The following is a 23,700-nucleotide window of genomic DNA, read 5'->3' as shown; positions in this document are numbered from 1 at the left end:
ATCTGCCCTCCTTTCTATCATCCCCTCTTTTTTATCTTCTTCCTCCTTCTTTCCTGTGGGGTGAGACACCCAATTGAGTGTGTATGGTATTCCCTCCTCAGGCCAAATCTGATGAGAGCAGGATTCACTCATTCCCCCTCACCTGCCTTCTCTTCTCTTCCTACAGAACTGCTTTTTCTTGCCACTTTTATGTCAGATAATTTACCCCATTCTATCTCTCCCTTTCTCCCTCTCTCAATGTATTCCTCTCTCATCCCTTAATTTGATTTTATTTTTTTAGATATCATCCCTTCATCTTCAACTCACCCTGTGTCCACTCTCTCTCTCTCTCTATCTCTCTCTCTCTCTCTCGATATACATATATATATGTATACACACATACATATATACATACATGCACACACATATACATATATATACATACACACACATATATATGCATACATATACATACACACACACACACACACACACACACACACACACACATATATATATATATATATATATATATATGCATATTCCCTTCTGCTACCCTACTACTGAGGTCTCATGAATCATACACATCATCTTTCCATGTAGGAATGTAAAAAAAACAGTTCAACTTTAGTAAGTCCCTTGCAATTTCTTTTTCCTGTTCTTTTTCTTGATTACCTTTTCATGCTTCTCTTGATTCTTGTGTTTGACAGTCAAATTTTCTATTCAGCTCTGGTCTTTTCACTGAGAAAGCTTGAAAGTCCTCTGTTTTATTGAAAGTCTGTATTTTGCCTTGGAGCATGATACTCAGTTTTGCTGGGTAGGTGATTCTAGGTTTTAATCCTAGCTGCATTGAGCTCTGGAATATCATATTCCAAGGCCTTCAACATCTTAATGTAGAAGCTGCTAGGTCTTGGATTATTCTGTTTTTGTTTCCACAATACTCAAATTGTTTCTTTCTGGCTGCTTGCAGTGTTTTCTTCTTGATCTGGGAGTTTTGGGATTTGGTGACAATATTCCTAGGAGATTTCTTTTTGGGATCTATTTGAGGAGGCCGCTGGCGGATTCTTTCAATTTCTATTTTGCCCTGTGGCTCTAGAATATCAGGGCAGTTCTCTTTGATAATTTCTTGAAAGATGATATCTAGGCTTTTTTTTTGATCATGGCTTTCAGGTAGTCCAATAATTATTAAATTATCTCTCCTGGAACTATTTTCCAGGTCAGTGGTTTTTCCAATGAGATATTTCACATTGTCTTCCATTTTTTCATTCCTTTGTTTCTGTTTTATAATATCTTGATATCTCATGAAGTCACTAGCTTCCACTTGCTCCAATCTCATTTTTAAAGTAGTATTTTCTTCAGTGGTCTTTTGGACCTCCTTTTCCATTTGGCTAATTCTGCCTTTCAAGACATTCTTCTCCTCTTTGGCTTTTTGGAGCTCTTTTGCCATTTGAATTAGTCTGTTTTTTAAGGTGTTGTTTTCTTCAGTAAATTTTTCAGTATTTTTTGGGGTCTCCTTTAGCAAGTCATTGACTTGTTTTTCATGGTTTTCTCACATCCTTCTCATTTCTCCTCCCAATTTTTCCTCTACTTCTTTAACTTGCTTTTCCAAATCCTTTTTGAGCTCTTCCATGGCCTGAGACCAGTTCATGTTTTTCTTGGAGGCTTTTGTTGTAGACTCTTTGACTTTGTTAACTTCTTCTGGCTGTATGTTTTGTTCTTCTTTGTCACAAAGAAGAATTCCAAAGTCTGAGACTGAATCTGGGTGTGTTTTTGCTGCCTCTAGGCCAAGCAATTCTTAAGGATGTCACTAGGAATCTATCTGGAATGGTTTTGCCATAGCACAACCCATTGGCTTATCACCGACATAACCATGATTTATGCAGGGCAGACATGACTTTCATAAACCAAATAGCCTGGGGGAGGCCATTGATGATCATAGAGCTGTCAGTGTCAGTTGTCAAGTGGACATAAAACCAGCATAATGGGCAATGTAAACATTATATCAAATTTTCATGCAGTCATGAACTTAATACTATGTCCATTTGCTGGAGTTGTGAAAGTGGTTGATATCCCTCTAAAAGCTAAAGTGTTTTGCATTTCTCCCTAGAAAGAGGAGATAATGATAAATATGATAAATATATGATATGATAAATAGGTCATACATCATAATTCACAAAAAAGATCATGAATTAAAATCTATTAGATGTTACTTTGTTCAGATTGTATTTTTTTAATTCTTTTATTCAAAAGAGCAGTTGCAAACATTAATGTGGGCCTTGGCACAGAGATGCATTTAAGTGGAAATGGCAGTTATCCAGGAAGAATTAGAAAGAAACTAGAACATGAGAAAGGCATTGGAGCAGTAGGTAACACCATGCCAGGGAAATTTCCATGTGCCAGACATTTTATAAGGCACTCATGAGAGAAGATAGAAAAGCACAGGCATATTGGGGGCTGTCACAAACCATAAGAAGGCCCTGGGATTCTTTGAAACATTTCCAGTGGTTTAAAGCTTAATCAGGTGACTTGTCAACAAAAAAGACTGTGTTTCAGGGAAGGAAAGAACGGATTTCTTTGCTTTAGAAAAGTATTGGTGATGACTATGATTATCTGAACAAGAATATATGTATGTTTATGTGTCCATGGGTGTTTGTGTGTGTGTGCGTGTGTGTGTGTTTGTGTGTGTGTGTGTGTGTGTGTGTGTGTGTGTGTGAGAGAGAGAGAGAGAGAGAGAGAGAGAGAGAGAGAGAGAGAGAGAGAGATGGAAAGAGAGAGATGGGAGAGAGAGAAATGGAGAGAGAGGGACAGACATATAGACAGACAGACAAACAGACTAACAGACTATGGCAGGGATATTCTTTCCTGAAATGTGAAAAATAATTGCTCCAAAAACAGATAATTCCATTTAATATACATCAGTAAGCCAAGCGAAACTCTGAAATTTATAGGTTTAAAAAGAACACTCTGTTGTGCCAGGAGATTTTTGATCTCATTAATGTGGATTCCCTCCAAATAAATGGGAAATATATTGTGTTTTAAAGTTTCAAGGATCTAGAGCTTGACTTGTGAGTGTTCTCCTTATACTGATGTTAAGTTGAACCAGAATCTCCAGAGCATAGCTTAGTCTATATTTTTTATCAAATAATCTGCCCCTTATGTTTTCCATTGTTTCAACATTAATATTCTACATGTGTGACTCTTTGGCAATGAGGTATAAAGAGCTACTGCCACCAACTCCCCAATTTTGGAATGCTATGCACCTGAAATTCACTCCTAGAGGCTTCTGGGGCACTGGAGTTGAATTCTTCTGTTTGTCTGCTGTCTCCCCGAATTAGGACAGAGTAGAGCATCTAGCCTTTCTGTTGATCCCCAGGTCTTAGCATAGAAATTCACATAGATCTTTCATACCAAAAAAATCAAGGATAATTTGGAAAATCAGCACATTAAATTTTGATATGATTAAAATATGCTTAGTAAGCTACAACAAGAAATCTGAATTTATATTTGAAAGACTGGTTTAAATCCACTGGTTTTATTTATTACTGCTGGTGTGACCTTGTGCAATTCATTTAACCTGTCTAGACCTCATTTGTAAGATTAGGTAGAGTAGATGACTTCTAACATCCTTCTAGGTCTAAAAATCTTTGCAAAAAAATGTACTAAATAACTAATCAATTTAAAAGGTTCTAAAATATTTTTATTACTTGAGAGAAGAAATTATTTACTTTATGCTTGTGAAAAATTTCTAAAGTTTGTCTAGGTGATTTTAATGTATTTTTCTTCCTTGAAAGCCTAAAAAATTCTTCATTATAAACAGATAAATGAATACAAAATAAATTAAAGATTTAAAATGATAAATCATTAGATTAGTAAAGTAATTAACAAAGACCTTTTTAATCATCCTTTGATTCAACAGCAGCAATTTCTTTATTTTCAGTTCTCTGCTGACCTACTCCATAGTACTTACAAATACCTAGCCAAGGTTAATCTCTTGAAATAAACAGGCAATCCATCCCCATCTTAGTTCAGTGGCTAGAGAGCTTAGGTCTCCTGTTAATAACATACTCCACTGAGATGGTTCTTCCACTCACTTCCCCAGACAATCTTATCTCCCCATAGTTAGCAAAGCAATCTTCCTAAACCACAGGGCTGACCACTCCTCTGTTAGAAGAGACTCTGGCTCTCTACTGCCCTGAGGACAGACTATCCACTTCTTAGCTTGCTGGGTAAATCCCTTCCCAGCCTGGCTCCAGCCTACCTTGACTGATATTTCTTCTTACTCTCCTCCATGCATTCTGTGCTGTAGGAAAACTTTCCTATTTGTTATTTCCTAAGCTTGAGACTTCAGCTCCTGTATATATCCTTTTAAATCCAACTGCCCCCCATGCCTGTAATGCACACTCTAAATATTTCTTTCTCTTCAAAGTCTTAGCTTTATTCCAAGCTTGACTCAGCTTCCATCTCCTGCTAGAAATATTTCCTAATCTTCTTAGTTTTTAGCATGCTGTCCATGGTCAAATTATGTTGAATTGCTATGTTTAGCTATTGTCTCCCTACCCTCCAGAAGTAATGTAATTCCTTGAGGGCAGAGAGGATTGCTTTTGGTTGGTATACTCATTATCCAGCAAATGTTTCGAATTACATCAATATATCCTAGCAGAAGAGGTACAAAGGGCCACTAGTCTAACACGGTCATATTCCAGACCAAGGAGTTGCAAAGGGCATGCCCAGATTTATGTTGGTAGAAAGCATCAGAGCCAGAATCTGAGTCTATAGCCAGGGTCCTCTTCTTTGTACAATGCTACTTCATTTGTGGAATGGGTTGAATTACATAGGGGGCATTTAGTTATTTCAATCATTGAATCTTATTTAAAAAAAACATGTTAATTTTGAGATACTAAATTTCAGGAAGAGCATTGAGAGGCTAGATATTATTTAGAGGAGGGCCAGTGGGATGCTGAGGGCTTCAAATAAGGCCATGTGAGTAAAGATAGACAAATGTTTAATAAAAACAGAAAGGTAGTAGATACATAGAATATCAGGCAAATACAGCAAGTTAATATATAATCATATAGTTTCTATTCATTTTATATATGTATTACATGGCAGTTTACATATTTTGCATAAGATAAATCTTAGACATCTTAAACATACTTTATACAGACATATGCAATGTTGATATATAATCAACATTTATGTCTTTTATAAGAAATTTTATATATTTGCATGGGGATAATCTTGCAGAAGTGAAGACTGGAATCCTGAGGGCAAATACTCCTTTCAAGGATATGAAGGACAATAAGATGAAGACAGATTAGTCTCAGTCTGCTTGTCCCCAAAAGGCAGAATTTGCGAACTCTGAAAACACTGTAGAGGCAAATTTAGGCTGGAGGCATGTAAGAGAAATGCTTCCTACAAGTAAGAGCTATCTCTCTACCAATGCATCAATGTATTTTTCTTCATTAAATCAGTCAATTGATCAAAAACCAACAAGCATTAATTCAGCCTCTACTATATGGTAGTCAGTGTGCCAAGTTCATGGAATAAAAATAAAGGCAGAAAGTGCCTCTGCCATCAAAGAATTTACAGCCAAAATCAGGAAAAATGCAAATTAACAGGTACACATATGGTATTTAGAGATTGAAAGTAACTTTGGAGGGAAGGACTTTAATTTGCAGCTGTGAAGCTAAATGAGTAACCCAGAAGTAGACAGCTAAAATGTGTCAGAGATGTGCCTAGAAACAAATTCTTCATTAATCTGAGGCCAAATCCCCAAAACTGAACAGTGTATATGTCTTTGAGGAGCCCACACTTTATCAGAGCAAGCAGTATGTAAACACCCAAGACATTATAGACTAATTGTTATTTTTAAGGTGCATTTTGTAGGGAAGGAAACACTGGCAGCTAGGGTGATCAGGAAAGACTTCTATATAAACGTTCTAGGACCAATTCAACAGCTGTAAACTTAGGAAATACACTTGTACTCCTGGGAGAGACTACACACAAACATACATACCCACACAATTTTTTTTCTTTTTTATTTATTTAGTATTTTGTTTTTCCCCAGTTACATGTAAAAACAAATTTAACAGTTATTTATAAAGCTTAATTTCCAAGTTTTCTCCCTTCCTTCCTCCTCTTCCCTCCTCATTGAGAAGGCAAACAATAGGCTCTACATGTATGATCATGCAAAACACTTCCATAATAGTCATATTGTGAAAGAAAACATGGACAGAAAAGTCAAGAAAAATAAAGGAAGTTTAAAAAAGGATGCTTCCATCTGTGTTTAAATCTCATCAATTCTTTGTCTGGAAATGGATAGTGCCTTTCATCATCACTCCTCCAGACTTGTCCTGGATCATTGTGTTGCTGAAAATAGCTAAGTAATTCATAGCTGATCATCCTACAATATTACTGTCTCTTTGTACAAAGTACATTTCATATTGCATCAGGTCATATAAGTTCTTTGAGGTTTCTCTGAGAGCATCCTATTCATCATTTCCTATAATACAAAAGCTTTTAAGGAACATTTTAACTGATAAGCAACTGGGTGCTCAGTGGATAGAGTGCTGGGCCTGGAGTCAGAAAGATGAGTTTAAATCTGGCTTCAAACACTGACTATCTGTGTGATCCTGACCAACTCACTTAACCCTATTTGCCTCAGTTTCTCATCTGTAAAATGAGCTGGAGAAGGAAAAGGTAAACCACTTCATTACCTTTGCCAAGAAAACCCCAAATGTGGTCACAAAGAGTTGAACATGAGTGTTATAACTGAACAACCACAAAATTTTCATAGATAAAAGTCAAAAAGATTCAAGTAAAGTGTCAAAGAGAAATGTGAATAGACAAGCCTAACAATAATTCCTGGAAGTCCTCTAAATGACTTTAAAAATTAAATTAATTAATTTATTTTTAGTTTTCAACATTCACTTCCATAAGCTTTAAATTTGCTCCCCCTTCACTCCCCTCTCACTTCTACAAGATGGCATGCAATCTGATATAGGCTCTACATATGCATTCTTATTAAACATATTTTCACATTGGTCATCTTATATAGATGAATTAGAATGAATGGGAGGAAACATGAGACAGAAAAACAAAGCAAAACAAAACAAAAAAAGAGAGCGAATAGTATGCTTCGATCTGCATTCAGACTCCTTATTTCTTTCTGTAGATATGGAGGGCATTTTCCATCATGAATCTTTTTGAATTATTTTAGGTCCTTGCATTGCTGAGAAGAGCTAAGTCTATCAAAGCAAGTCATTGCACACTGTGGCTGTGGCTGTCACTGTGTACAATATTTTCCTGGTTTTGCTCCCTTCACTCAGCATCAGTTCATCTAAGTCTTTGCAGGTTTTTCTGAAGTCTGCATGTTCCTCACTTCTTCCTATAAACAACTTTCAAAATCAGAGTAATTTAGAAAAAATTGGATAAAGAAATGAAAGCAAAATGATAAAATTATAAAAGAGCTAATTACAACCTTGGTAAAAGAGATACAAAATACTGAAGAGAATATCAATGTAAAAAAAACAGATATAAACAAATGGAAGAAGAACTACACAAATTGACTTATGAAAATACACCCTTAAAAAGCAAAATTGACAAAATGGAAAAGGAGATACAAATCTTACTTAATAAAACAATTCCTTAAAATTTAGACTTCAGTAAGTGTTAGCTAATGACTCAACAAGACACCAAAAAGCAATAAAACAAAGTCAAAAGAATGAAAAAAAATCAAAGAAAGTGTGAAATATCTTACCAGAAATACAACTGACCTGGAAAATAGATTGAAGAGAATCAATTTAAGAATTAATGGACTATCTGGAAGAGATGATAAAACATAGAGTCTAGACATAATATTAAAAAAAGAATATGAAGGAAAACTGCAGTGATATCCTAGAATCAGAAAGTAAACTACAAATGGAAGGAATCTACTGATCAACACCAAAAAAGATGATTACAAAATTAAAACTGACAGGAATATAATAGCCAAATTCAAGAGATTCCAGGTCAAAGAGAAAATGCTTCAAGAGTCCAGAAAGAAAACATTCAAATAATTTGGAGTCACAGTCAGGATCACACAAGTTTTATTAGCTACCACTATAAAGGAATAGAGGGCTTCAGATATGAGAGTATGTGAAACAAAAGAGCTGAAATTACAAGCAAGATTAATCTACACAGCAAAACTGAGTATAATCCTTCAAGAGAAAAAAAATAATTACTGGAGTACAGGTCTGTCAAGCTTTTCTAATGAAAACATCAGCGCTGAATAGAAAATTTGACTATTAAATATTCAAGAGGAGCATAAACAGGTAAAGTGAAAGAGAATTCATAAAAAAGTTTAAATGTTTTATTTTTCTATATGGGAAGATGAAATATGTATCTTCTGAAACATTGTTATTATTATGACAGAAGAAGTGCAGGAATTAGAAGAGGGTGTGAAAGTGAGTGATTATATTGATTTAATGTTAAAAAAAATAACAATAGGTAGGCAAGAAAGAGGGATTCCCTGGGAGAAGGGGGAAGGGAGGGGAGCAATGGGAAAAAAAGTTATTTCACATAAAAGAGGCATACAAGAAAGAGCTTTTACAGTGGAGAAGTGTTCCAACACTCCGGGTAGCAGCTGCTGGGGTAATGAAAAACCAGCAACAACCAGCTCACAGAATGCTGCAAGCCCAGGTTTTTTTTGATCTGCTTTACTAAGGAAAGCAATGTTAAGGGGTTAACAATCTAACTTTAATCCAGTATACAAGCACCATTCATGTAGTTCAGGGGGAAAAGGCAGCACCCTGAACTTCAGAGAAAATGCAAACCAACTACAAACAGACCAAATATAATTCATAGTTACCATGAAAATCATCAACATCTGCATTCAGCCAGAAGGCTCTTAAAGAGGCTGCCCAGAGTCCTGCACCTCCAGGAGTGAGAGCCTTAAGCAAATAGTTCTGTCTTCCCTTTTTATGCACTGTTCAGCCATCATCAAATGTCATCTGAGCAAATAGATCTGAAGCTCTTACTATTTGCTCTGGAGTTTGCACCTTCCTTCTTTGGCCCCACTTGGAGCCCCACCTTAGTTACCAATTCACACCCACATAGTATTAGAACCTAATAGATAGGGGTGTGGGCCTGGAGCTTAGCACCTACTAAGACTCAATCAAAGACACTGAATTAATCAAAGGAAACAAAGGCCAAAATCTTCAAGGATCCCCAATACAAGAGGAAATGGGGAGCAAGAAATTCTTCAACATCACTCGCACCTAAATTGGTTCAAAGATGGAATATATATATACATATATATGTGTGTGTGTGTGTGTGTGTGTGTGTGTGTGTGTGTATACACACACATACAAATACTCAATTGCTAATAGACATCTGTCCTACCTAGCAGGAAAGTAGGAGAGGAAATGAATAAGAGAAAGGGGAGTGATAAAAGGGAAGGATGATGAAAGAAGGTAGTGGCTAGAACCAAAACATACTCTAAAGAAGGGACAAGATAAAAATAAAAAGAGAAGTATAAATAGAAGAAAACAGGATAGAGAGAAGGGTATATTAGTAATCATAACTCTGAAAGGGGATAGGATGAACTCTCCCATTACAAAGAAGGAGCAGAAAGGACTAGAAGCTGGAATTCAACAATATGTTGTTTAGAAGAAACACATTTGAAACAGAGAGACCCATGCACAGTTATAACAAGAGGCTGGATAGAATCTATTATGCTTCAGCTGAAAGTTAAAAAAAAAGGAGATGGGGTACAAATTATGATCTCAGACAAAGCAAAAGCAAAACTAATTAAAAGAACTAATGAAAAGAGATAAGCAGGGAAACTACATTTTCCTTAAAGGGAATATAGACAATGAAGTAATATTGGCACTAAACACATATACACCGAGTGGAATAGCATTCCAAATTTTTCCAGGAAAAGTTAAATGAAAGTAGAAGAAAAGAAACAGTAAAACCACACTAGTGGGATGACTCAACTTTTCCCTTTAAGACTAGATAAGCAAACCATAAAATGAATGCAAAAGTAGTTAAGGAGATGAATAAATCTCAGGGAAGTTATATATGATAAACCTCTGGAGGGGTGAAAAATGAATTGACTGTGGAAGCATAGATCAAAAGGAAATTGGAAATTTAATAATCTAATCCTAAAGAATACATGGGTCAAAGAATGAATCATAGAAATAATCAATAATTTCATAAAAAGAATGAAATTAATGAGACAACATTCCAAACTTTGTAAGGAACACCAAAACCACTACTTAGGAGGAGGAAATCAACATCTCTAAACATGTGCATCAAAAAAAAGAAAGAAAGAGAAAATCAATGAATTGGGTATGCAACTTAAAAAAAACTAGAAAAAGAAAAAATTAAATACCATCAATTAAATACCAAAATGGAAATCCTAAAAATGAAAGGAGAACTTAATAAAGGCTAAAGTTAAAAAATGGAGACAGTAAATAAAACTGGGAGCTGGTTTGTGAAAAATAAATGAAATAGATAAAATGTTGTTTAATTTGAATTTAAAAAAAGAAATCCAAATTACTAGTATTAAAAACAAAAAAAGGTTGAATGTACCACCAATATAGACAAAATCAAAGTAATTTTTGGGATCTATCTATCTGCGTGTATGTCTGTGTATGAAGTGTTAATAGAATAAATAACCATATCTCAGCAAAAGAAATCAAACATGTCATTAATGAGTACCCTTAGAAAAATTCCCCATTACAAGATTTTTAGCAAACATTTAAGAAACAGTTAATCCTGATGCTATAAAAAACTATTTGAAAAATATGTAAAGAAGGAGCCCTACCAAATTCCTTTCCTGACAAAATATGGCTTTAATTCCCAAACCAGGGAAAAAGAAAAGCATAGACCATTTTCCATAATAAATCTTAAGGCAAAAATTTTAAATGTAATACTAGCAAGGAGACCACAGTGATATATCACAAAGATAATACACTATGACCAGGTGAGATTTATATCAGAAATGAGAGCCTGGTTCAATGTTAGGAAAACTATTAGGATAATTGGCCATATCAATAGCAAAAAAACAAAAAAAAATATGATTATATCAATAGATGCAGAAAAAGCTTTTGACAAAATATAACATGCATTCCTATTAAAAATACTAGGAAGCATAGGAGTCAATAGATCTTGTTTTTCTCATAAAATGATAAAAAGTATCTGTCTAAAGCCAAGAGCAAACATTATCTGTAATGGAATAAACTTGAAATAAGATCAGTAAGGTCAGTGTTGAAGCAAGGATGCCCATTTTCACTACTAATATTCAGTATTGTATTAAAAATGATAGCTACAGTAATAAGGAAAGAAATTGAAGAAATAAAAGTTGGCAATGAGCAAAGAAACGATCATGCTTTGCAGATGATATGATGGTATATTTAGAAAAAACCTCAAGAATCACCTAAAAATAGATGAAACAATTGACAACTTCAGTAGGTTGCAGGATATAAAATAAACCTACATAAGTTATCAGAATTTCTTCAACCTAACAATACAACAATACATAGCAGGAAGAGACAGAAAGAGGAATTCCATCTGAAATGATTTCAAACAATGTAAGATACTTTGAAGTCTACCTACCAAGACAAACCCAAGGACTACATGAACCCAACTATAAAACACTTTTCCCACTAATAGAGACAGATCTAAATAGTTAGAGAAATATGTGCTTATGGGTAGGTTGAGCCAATATAATCAATATGACAGTTCTTTTTAAATTAAGTATCTTGTTAAATGCCATAACACTCAAACTACCTAATATTATTTTTTAGAGTTAGAAAAAATAATAATTTCATCTGGAAGAACAAAAGGTCCACAATATCAAGGGAATCAGTGGAAAAAATATATGTGAAGGATTGCAGTACAGCAGCTCTACATTTCTAACTATATTACAAAACAGTAATCATCAAAAGAATCTAGTATTGCATAAGAAATAGAGTGATGAATCAATGGAATAGATTAAGTACACAATATATGGTAGAAAAGGCTGATAGCAAATTATTGTTTCATAAAATTAAAGGTCCAAGCTTTTGGCGTAAGAACTCAATATTTCATAAAATTTTGGGGAAAACTGGAAAGCAATTTTGCAGAAACTAGGCATATACCAGCCTCTCATACTGTATAACAAGATAAGGTCAAAATGGATGAATGATTTAGACATAAAGGGTGATATCACGTATAAATTAAGAAAGCATGGAAAATGTACTTATCAGAGAAATAGATAAGGGAAGAGTTTATGATCAAATAAGATATAGAAAGGATCATAGGAAAAGAAATAGATAATTTTGATTACACGAAATTAATAACCTTATACAAACAAAACAAACAGCCAAAATTATAAGGAAAATACAAAACTGAGGGAAAACACAGCAAGATCTTCTTATAAAGACCTACTTTCTAAAATATATATAGACTTGAGCCAAATTTATAAAAAAGAGCCATTTCCCATTTTATAAATGGTCAAAGTATATGAACAGGCAGTTTTCAGAAAAAGAAACCAAAGCTATCAGTAGATGAAAAAATGCTCTAAATCACTACTGATTAAAGAAATGAAAATTAATCCAACTCTTAGATACTACCTCACAGCTATCATTTTGGCTAATGTGACAGAAAAGAGAAATTACAAATCCAAGAGGAGATGTTGAAAAACTGAGACAGTAATGCATTGTTGGTGGAGTTGTGAATTAATCCCACCATTTTGGAGAATAATTTGAAACTATGGCCAAAGATCAATAAATCTGTGCATATCTTTTGAGCAAGCAATACCACTCCTAGGTCTGTAACCTAAAAGGATCAAAGATTGGGGAAATGACCTATTTCTAGGAAAAAAAAAATATTTATAGCAGCTTGTTGTGATGTCAAAGAATTGGACATTGCGGGAATGTCCATCAGTTGAGGAAATTGCTGCACCAGTTGTCATATATGATTCTGATGGAATACTACTATGCTATAATTAATAACAAGCAGGACAGTTTCAGAAAACCCTGAGAAAACTTATATGAGATAATGCAAGTTGAAATGAGTAGAACCTGGGGGATGTTGTACATGGTACCAGCAATACTGTAAGGATAACCAACTGTGAATAAGTTAGCTAGTCTGATGAAGACAAAGATCCAACATAATCCCAAAGGACTCATGATGAAAGATGCTATCCCTCTCCATAGAGAAGAGATAAACTCGGAATTCTGAATAAGATAAAAGATTTTGAATGTTTGGCCAAAGTGTTTGGATTTCCTTTGATAATCCAGGGATACTGGCTGAAGGTTTTCTAGAAGCCATCTTACTAAAGCAAAAGTCTTAGGATATTATTTTTAATGTATTTTTCATTTCTTTTGTTAAATATTTCCCAATTGAATTCTGATTTATAGATAACTAGGTCCATACTGTTGGCTCTGGTCTTAGCCACTCCCCTTAGGGCCCTGGGGGCTTCACACCAACATTGACTTAGAACCTAGTAATTAGGGCTTTGAGCCTGAGGTTTATCACCCAGTAAGGCTCAATCAAAGACACTTAATTTAGCATTCTAAAACAGTAGAAAAGTCCCAACTTAATAGATATTACACTCCACCCCTTGTTCCAGGATACTTGGCTTTACATAATCTAAATAGCCATGGATCCTGGAACAAATAGAGGCATTATACATTTTGATTCAATCAATCAGAGAACTAAAACATATCGTTTACAACAAAACATATCGTTCAGTGTCATTCTGAAAAATACTTGTTTACAATACACCAACCACCCATAGGTCAAAGCAAATTAATCTCTTCAACCAATCAGAGTGTCTAAGTAAAGTATTTCTTAAGGTTGGGTCCTTCTCTACCCTCAGGCAAGGGCATATTTTACTTAGCTAAGTCCCAATGAGAACAAATATATCCAAATAAAATTCTCTTGGGGATGTCTCCTCCCCACACTGCTGCTGCATGCTTCCTCTTGGCACCCAAATTCCCAACTCAAAGGAAAAGACCAAATAATGTTCTGTTGGGGGTCTGTCTGCCCCATACTGTTCCATCCCCACTTCCTGGGGGTCCAATGCACTTCTCTCACCCCACCATAAACAAAGCCACTCTTGCCTCCTGGGTCCCAAACAGCCCCAGGGGGAGGCAGCAAGCTCCTTGTTGTAAAGTTTCCATCTTGCACCAGGGCTGAATTCTGAGTCCCTGGGTTCCTAGTTGTCTAGCTCCTACTGCCCTCTCCTGGCTTCTGCCCAGAATCTCCACCTTTTCACTCACCTCAAGTTTCTCTGCTCCAGCTGGGGAAGACAGCAAAATAACACACTCAGCACCTACCGACTATGCCATTTTCTTTCAACAATTTGGCCAGCAGCTGCTGTGGGGGTGAAAGACCAACACAAGCCCAACAACAAGAATCCCACCAGCAAGGGTTCTTTCGAACTGCTTTACTAAGGAAAGCAATGTTAAGGGGTTAACAATCTTATTTCAATGCAACATACAAATATCATTCACTTAATTCAGGAGAAAAAGCCAGCACCCTGAACTTCAGAGCCAATACAAACAAATTAAAAAGATACATTGTAAATAGACTAAATACAATTCATAGTCACCAAGAAACCATCAACATCTGGGTGAACCAGAGGCTTTTACAGTGGCTGCCCGGAGTCTCCCCATCAACCCTTCTCCAATAGTGAGAGCCTCAGAAAACAGCTCTGTTCTCTCTTTTTATACAGTCTTTGGATGTCACCAAATGTCATCTGAGTCACCAGAACTTAGCTGCATAGTATTGGCTCTGGTCTTTAGGGCCCTGGGGGTTTCACATCCACATCACTTTAGCCCCTAATAATTTGGTCTTTGGGCATGGGGTTTAGCACCTAGCAAGGCTCCATCAAAGACAACTTAGCATTCTAAAACAATAGAAAAGTCCCGACTCAATTGCTGTTACATACATTCAAAAGACTAGGCTTACAATCTGAGGTTTAACACAGAATCTACTTATTTGGTTCTTTTCTCTGAAATAAGACTAATTCTTTCCTGTTTCTTAAAATAAATTATGAGAAATGACTATTATTTCAGAAAAAAAGAACATTTTACTATATATAGAATAATGGCCAGAAAGATAATTCCATCGAGGAAAGAATTCACTGAGGCTGGAGTAAAGAATGTGTCAAAGGCAGAAATGAGGAGAGTGGGGGAGGGCACAAAAATGTGATATTTCTACTGCTATTACCATTAGAGCTTCTTCCATGATGTGATAGCAGAATTATATACGTCATTCTTTAGGGGATAAGATGGAAAAGAGCTTAATTTTCATTCATTCTTTTCTATCTTTGAAGTAATGAATCAGTTCCTCAAGTTTAATGATTATTTTGTAATACAGAGTCACAGAGTCTCATTGACACAAAACAGAAGTGCACCAAGGCATATGTTTTAGCTTGGCACGCTGCTAAGAGGTCCAAGAAAATCCCACCTCATTCCATTACCAAGTTACCAGGAAGAAACAGTAACATGAAAATTCCTGATTTCCAGATACCTTTAGAACAAAGATGAGTTATTTCAATAATCCCACTTCATGGATCCAGACTTGTAAAAGCATCTAAGAGACAGCTTTATTTCATCCTTCATCTCCTAAGACAGACTGAGACATAACAAAATAATACTACTTTCACATGTTGTTTCCTCAGCATTTGTTTCTTAGCTGGCAATTCTGTTTTATTCTCAAGTATGCATATATGCATGCATGCATGTATGTATGCATGTATGTATGAAATTTTCTTTTCCCAACAGCAACATAATAGCTAGAGAGCTGATCCTAGAGTCAAGAAGGCCTAGATTCAAATCCTACCTAAATGCTGGCCATGTGACTGGTAAAGTGACTTGACCACTCAGTGAAGCAGGCAGCACTCTAAGACAATGAATTTCAGAATAGATGTTGGTTTTCTTTGGTAGAAGAACTTCCTTACAAGGAGTTCTTGACTTTGACAAAAACAGAGTTATGGTAAAAACAAACCAAAAGGCAATCTCAGATACTCTCACAGTGCCTAGAAAATAGTAGGCACTTTATAAATGTTTTTTTTCTTTTAATCAATTGGTTGAAAATGAAGTGAGACACAGTGCCAAACAAGCATTTACCTTGACAACGACTGATCTATGCCTCTTGCTCTGTCACAGGATTTTTCAGAAATCAATGTGGATTTCTGCTGGTCGATAGTCAGGATTTGAATTATACTTGGTTCTTTCTAAGAGTTCTGCGTTAAATATGAGGTGGAAAGCAGATTGATATTTCCAGCTACTATAAGGGGGAAAAAGTAGGTTTTAAGATGAATATTTTAATCCTATTTCTGAAAGCAGAAGGCGTAATATTCATTTTACCAGAAGTTGGATAATTATATGACAAAAATGACAACGATTTTATTTCCCACAAAATTATTGTTTTTCTTTTGAGGGATCAAAAGGAGAAAATAATTATTCTGAAAAAATCTATAAGTAAATCCCCTGATGTCCCAATAAAGCATTGTGTTGTATATGCAGTGGCTGAATAGGGAGTCATTCAATGTGTTCTATTCTATTTCTTCATCTTTCACTTGGAGGCCATTTTTTAGGTGAATCTCTTTGTCTTCTACACCCTTGCTCAATTCTGGCTCTTTGCCTTGTTGGCAACAAGAAAATGCTGCATATAGTGGGGTGGAGCAAAGATGGCGGCTGGAAAGCAGGGACTAGAGTGAGCTCCCCGCCGAGTCCCTCCAAAAACCTATAAAAATGGCTCTGAACCAATTCTAGAACTGCAGAACCAACAAAACAGCAGAGGGAAGCAGGGCTTCAGTCCAGGACAGCCTGGATGGTCTCTGGGTGAGGTCTATCCCGCACGGGGCTGGGAGAAGAGCGGAGCAGAGCAGAGCCCAGCATGAGCGGCATGGACAAACCAGATCAGGAGCCAGGCGGAGTGTGCCCTAGTGCCCTGAATCAGTGAGCTGAGGCAGTTACCAGACTTCTCAACCCACAAACACCAAAGACAGCAGAGAAGGTTAGTGGGAAAAGCTGCGGGAGTGGAAGGAGTTTGTAGTACGGCCACCCCCCTGGGGCAGCGGAGGTGGGGCAGCTAGAGAACTACAGCACCAGTGGCTTCTGGCCCCAGGCCCACCTGGTGGGAGGAATTAAGTGGCAGATCAGAGCAGGAGTGAAGAGCCTGCTGAAGATCTAAGTCCAATCTGGGTTGGGGGTTCTTGGGGAAGGAGGAGTGCTGGTGTGGCAGAGCTGGAGTATCTCCCCAGGTGTGGAACATAGTTCTTTAAACTCTACAAGCAGTCATACCCCACTGAAAAACTCAACTCAAGGGTCAAGTTAGTTGGTTAGGAATATGGCCAGGCAGCAAAAACACACCCAGATTAAGTCGCAGACTTTGGATTCTTTCTTTGGTGACAAAGAAGACCAAAAAATACAGACAGAAGAAGTCAACAAAGTCAAAGAGCCTACAACAAAAGCCTCCAAGAAAAACATGAACTGGTCCCAGGCCATGGAAGAGCTCAAAAAGGATTTGGAAAAGCAAGTTAGAGAAGTAGAGGAAAAATTGGGAAGAGAAATGAGAAGGATGCGAGAAAACCATGAAAAACAAGTCAATGACTTGCTAAAGGAGACCCAAAAAAAATACTGAAAAATATACTGAAGAAAACAACACCTTAAAAAATAGACTAACTCAAATGGCGAAAGAGCCCCAAAAAGCCAATTAAGAGAAGAATGCCTTGAAAGGCAGAATTAACCAAATGGAAAAGGAGATCCAAAAGACCACTGAAGAAAATACTACCTTAAAAATGAAATTGGAGCAAGTGAAAGCTAGTGACTTTATGAGATATCAAGATATTATCAAACAGAACCAAAGGAATGAAAAAATGGAAGACAATATGAAATATCTCATTGGAAAAACCACTGACCTGGAAGATAGATCCAGGAGAGATAATTTAAAAATTATTGGACTACCTGAAAGCCATGATCAAAAAAAGAGTCTAGATATCATCTTTCAAGAAACTATCAAGGAGAGCTGTCCTGATATTCTAGAGCCACAGGGCAAAATAGAAATTGAAAGAATCCATCGATCACCTCCTCAAATAAATCCTGAAAAGAAATCTCCTAGGAATATTGTCGCCAAATTCCAGAGTTCCCAGATCAAGGAGAAAATATTGCAAGCAGCCAGAAAGAAACAATTTGAGTATTGTGGAAACATAATCAGAATAACCCAAGATCTAGCAGCTTCTACCTTAAGAGATTGAAGGGCTTAGAATACGATATTCCAGAGGTCAATGGAGCTAGGATTAAAACCAAGAATCAAGTACCCAGGAAAACTGAGTATCATGCTCCAAGGCAAAATATGGATTTTCAATAAAAAGAGGACTTTCAAGCTTTCTCAGTGAAAAGCCCAGAGCTGAATAGAAAATTTGACTTTCAAACACAAGAATGAAGAGAAGCATGAAAAGGTAATCAAGAAAAAGAACAAGTAAAAAAATTGCAAGGGACTTACTAAAGTTGCACTCTTTTGTTTACATTCCTACATGAAAAGATGATGTGTATTATTTATGAGACCTCAATATCATAGTAGCTGAACGGAATATGCAGATATATATATATATATATACATATATATATATGTTTATGTATATATGTATATGTGAATGTGCATGTATGTATATATGTATGTGTATATATATAGAGAGAGAGAGAGTGGACACAGGGTGAGTTGAAGATGAAGGGAAGATATCTAAAAAAAATAAATCAAATTAAGTGATGAGAGAGGAATATATTGAGAGAGGGAGATAGGAGAGATAGAATGGGGTGTATTATCTCACATAAAGGTGGCAAGAGGAAGCAGTTCTGTGGGAGGAGGGGAGAGGGCAGGTGAGGGGCGAATGAGTGAATCTTGCTCTCATCAGATTTGGCCTGAGGAGGGAATACCATACATACTCAAGAGGGAAGAAGATTTAAACAAAGGGGGGGGGGTGATGGCGAGGAGGACAGATGGGGGTGGAGGTAATCAAAAACAAACACTTTGGAAAGGGGACAGGATCAAGGGAGAAAATTCAATAAAGGGGGATGGGTTGGGAAGGAGCAAAATATAGTTAGTCTTTCACAACATGAGTATTTTGGATGCGTTACACATAATGATACACATGTGGCCTATGTTGAACTGCTTGGCTTCTTGCCAAGGGAGGGTGGTTGGGAAGGGAAGAGGGGAGAAAATTTGGAACTCAAAGTTTTAAAAACAGATGTTCAGAAACAAAAAATAAGTTTTTGCATGCAACTAGAAAATAAGATACACAGGCAATGGGGCATAGAAATTTATCTTGCCCTGCAAGAAAGGAAGGGGAAAGGGGATGGGAAGGGAGGGGTGACAGAAGGGAGGGCTGACTGGGGAACAGGGCACCCAGAATATACGTCATCTTGGAGTGGGGGTAGGGTTGAAATGGGGAGAAAATTTGTACTTCAAACTCTTGAGAAAATTAATGCCGAAAATTAAATATATTAAATAAATCATCATCTTATAGGATTTAGAGCTGGATTGGACCATTAGTGATCATCTAGTCCATTGTAGAGATAAAAATACTGAGATCCAGAGAGGTGACTTGACTCCTCATCCAAGGTCATATAATAGCAACGTAAGCACGAGAATCTGGGTCATCTTTCTACTATCCTGATGAGCTGAAGCACAAAAAGACACATGGAAAGTGCTAAAGACAAAACACTTTTCCATTCAGCTCTGGGCTCTAATGAAAAAGATTCAATTCAATAAACATCTATTAAATCCTTAAAAAAAATGCTGCACATAGGATTTTCTCCTTTCACATATTGACAGAAACTGAGCATTTGAATGACTTTTATTCTAAGAAATGCAGAGATTGTAATTCAAATGCGTATCATTGCCTTGTTGACCCGTTCAGTCCAAGAGAAACCAGACTCTCCCATTTCCTTCTTTTATATACGTTTCTTAAGTGGTATTCCCCCAAACCATCCTTCTCAATCCCTTTCACTAAGACACAGAGATTAAAAAAAATAAGTAAATTAATTAATATATTAAAGTCTTTTTTTTTAAAAAAAGACATTAGGCTTGGGTGTCTGCTGCTATTTCAATAATCTCTTTCCATTCATCTGTTATTAATGATTTTTAGTTTCTTCACCTGGAATTTGCAAATGCTCTTAACTGCCCTATCTGTTTTGTGGGGTCCCTGAAGTCTGGACACATAGGCTAAATGCATAGTTTCAAGAAATGAAATTATTGCAATTTTCAATAACATTTAATTGTAATATTAACAAATGATATCTTCAACTTCAAATAACATCATATGATTTCATATTCGTATTCCAAGAGTGAATGTGCTAAAACTGACGTCAACATGGAGCTATTGAGTTATTGGAGTGAGTTCACGTGAATCTTGCAAAGCGCATCAACCTTTGCATCACAAATGATGGAAATCATATTGAAGATGTTATTTGTTAATATTCCAATTAAATAAAATGTGGTTGAAAATTTCAATCATTTCATGCATTTAGCCTAGTGTTCAGACTTTAGGAACACCCTGGAGAAAGCTCTTTCAAATGCATTAACTCTTCCTACACCTCAGTTTTCCCATTTGTAAATGGAGGTTTTTAGGTTAGGTGACCTTGGATTTCCTTTCCCACTCTAGATCCCAGATTAAGCATTCTCTGTTTAGGAGAGACCGGAAATAACTCAGGGATCATTTGATTTAATGTGTTCATTTTACAGATGAGTAAACTGAAACCCAGAGCACTAGCTCCAAATATACAACCACTAAGTAGTGGAATCCACATTCCAACTCAGTCCCTCTCATTCCAAATGCTGTGCACATAGGCTAAAATAATGACTCAGGTTGGATTTTGTAAATGGAAGCTAGTATTACTTTCATCTTTGTCATCATCATAATTGTTACACGCAACAAGGAGGACTGATCAAATACTGAAAAGAAAGAGCTATTAGAGAATAAAAATATGACTAGTAATGATTATTATAGATCTCCTTTTAAAAGTTCATTCATGTTGACTGTGAAATAAGCACTTGCCTTGCTAATAATGGAGCACGGGATCTGAAGGGGACCCTAGAGGCAATTTCAGCTCCACTTCACCTGCCCTTTATTGAGCATCTACCGAACAGGAAACAAAGGCCATGAGTCTTTTCTTTTTCTTTTGAGTCAGAGGTTGCCCACACAGTGAGAAGGATCTGAATTCCTGGCTGAACTCTGTCACAAATTATTTCGGGGAATGTTAGGAAGAAATTTAACCTTTCAGAATCCTAGGTGATTCTTTAAGACTATTAGTTATAGAAAATAGGTAATAACAACTCTAGGGTGCTTTAAGGCTTGGAAACACTTCATAAATATCTCATGTTATGCTCACAAAAACCCTGGGAGTTGTAGATGCTATTGGTATGTCCATTTTACAAATGAGGGAACTGATGTAGGTGGATGTTATTTGACTTACCCCGGGTCACAGAAATAGCAAATGGCTGAGATTAGATTTGAACTCAGGTTTTTCTGACTCCTAAAACATCTAGGTTATACAGGGGATAGAGCCCCGGGTTTGGAATCAGGAGAACCATTCATCCTGAATACAAATCTGGCCTTGAATACTTACTACCTGTGTAACCCTGGACAAGTCCTTTAACCCTGTTTGCCTCAATTTTCTCATCTGTAAAATGAACTGGAGAAGGCAATAACAACCCACTCCAGTATCTTTGTCAAGAAAACCCTAATGGAGTCATGGAGAGTCAGATATGACTAAAAACAAATGAACAATAACTGCCTCATTCCAGATCCAGCAGACTGTTCATTTTGAGTCAGTAAACATTTATTAAGCAACTACTATGTGCCAATAACTACGCTAAGTAATGGAGGTAAAAAGAAGAAAAAAAGAGATAGTTACTTGTTGTCAAGCAGCTTATAATCAGATAAAAAGATATCACACAAAAGGAAGTTGAAAAATGTAGAAGTGTCACAAAATGGTATCTGGTGCATGGGCATCATATTCTGTGAAATTCAAACCAAGAAACTTTACTGATAAAACATGGAGATTTGGTTAGAACGTCAAAATTTCAGTTCTCTATAAAAGAATGCTTTGGGAGAAGTTGCTGCTCTAACAGCTCCCATCACAGGGCTCCTCAAAGCCTCTAATCAGGGGAGATAAGAGGCTGAAGCATTTAGGAAATTTGTGAGCATATAAAGCTGTGTTAGCAGCATGGTGATGAGATTTTAGGTGATCACCTTTCACTCGGTGGAATTGCATGTTTGTGGAGTTCAAACCAAGCAGAACTACCGATTGAAAGTAGAGAGTTAGCTTATAAGGTGATGATCTATACTGGTGCACAGAGTTTCCACACCAAAAAATACTACACTTGGATGAAAGTACATGCCTGTATACACACATATACAAACACCCACATAGACAGAAAAAGACAGTGACAGAGAGGGGTAGAAAGTAGAAAGAAGATAGAGACCCAAGGAATAGAATTTGAAAGGCAAAATATTGGGCACTGGAGATATCAAAGATAAGGTTGAGAAAACCACTGTCTCCAAGACTGTCTCTGTAGCTCATACATTTCCATCATTTTATAGGTGAAAATAAAAGGAACACAGCCCAGTGGGCTTAAGTAGTTAGATTAAAGTCCCATTGATGCATTGCTAGGTTTTGTGGGAATGAAACATAGCAAAGATATGGGCAATGCCCAGACCCTTCTCTCAATCTTTGGAAAATGGAGAGAGGTGTACAAGAGGAGTAAACAGGGCATATAACACGATGATGAATATCGATCTGAAGTTGTCCAAGTTGAGAGAGAGAAAGCAGTTGTCTGGAATTACACATCATATGTCTCTCCATGTGTGCATATACATGGTGAATAGGGAGGGCTTGCTCAGCCAGAAGGATCCCCCCTCCACTCCCCTAACAGACAAATGCATCAGTGATACCTCGGCCAAGACAGAGCAAAGAGAATTATCTTCTTGGCTTTCCTTGTACCCATACTATATTCCTTACTTTGCTGGCTAATACCCTGGTTGTTTACTATAAAATCCCTAGCAACTCGATACTTTTCTTTCTTGGATAATTTCTCACATATTTTCAAGATATTTTCTGTCTCTGCTTAGTAGCTGACTTCTCATTAGTCAGGTTGCTTCTCTAGACCATCGCTTTCGTGGTCCAAGTAAAAAGTAAGGCAGAAGTCTGGGAAAGAAAACTGTCTAGCAATTGTGAGAATCCAGAAAGAAATCACAGAGAGCAGGATTTGTGTAGATTTAGCCTTCAAAATGTGTTTTTGTATATTTTGGCATTTCATAAAAAAATATAAAAAAAAAGGGAAAAGAAATCGATATTATTCCATGGCATAGAACTCACAAGGTCCCACAACTGGCTCACATACACACTTATCTCTTTTTCTTTTATTATATTATTATTGTTTTTTTTTTCCTAAAAATGTGGTACCTGGAACTAAGCACAACAATCTATGCATTTTCTGGCCAGCTGTGCTATATCTAAGAAAGACGTCGAACACTTCTTTGAGTTGAAGGATCTAAAACAAAAGAGAAATCGTTGAATATGGGAAAACAAAAAAAAGTTTAGTAAGGAGACTATTTCCAACTTCAAAACTTCAATTCCTTTTTTTTTTTTCATTTTTTTCCCTGCAGAAAATGTTTCTTTTGATATTTTAATTTCCTTTGGCCTAGATGTGAGAAAAGTTAGGTTGAAACAGATGGTT

This window comes from Trichosurus vulpecula, chromosome 4 (assembly GCF_011100635.1).
Source record: "Trichosurus vulpecula isolate mTriVul1 chromosome 4, mTriVul1.pri, whole genome shotgun sequence".
In the NCBI taxonomy this organism is placed as follows: Eukaryota; Metazoa; Chordata; class Mammalia; order Diprotodontia; family Phalangeridae; genus Trichosurus; species Trichosurus vulpecula.
This window is presented reverse-complemented; position numbering follows the sequence as displayed.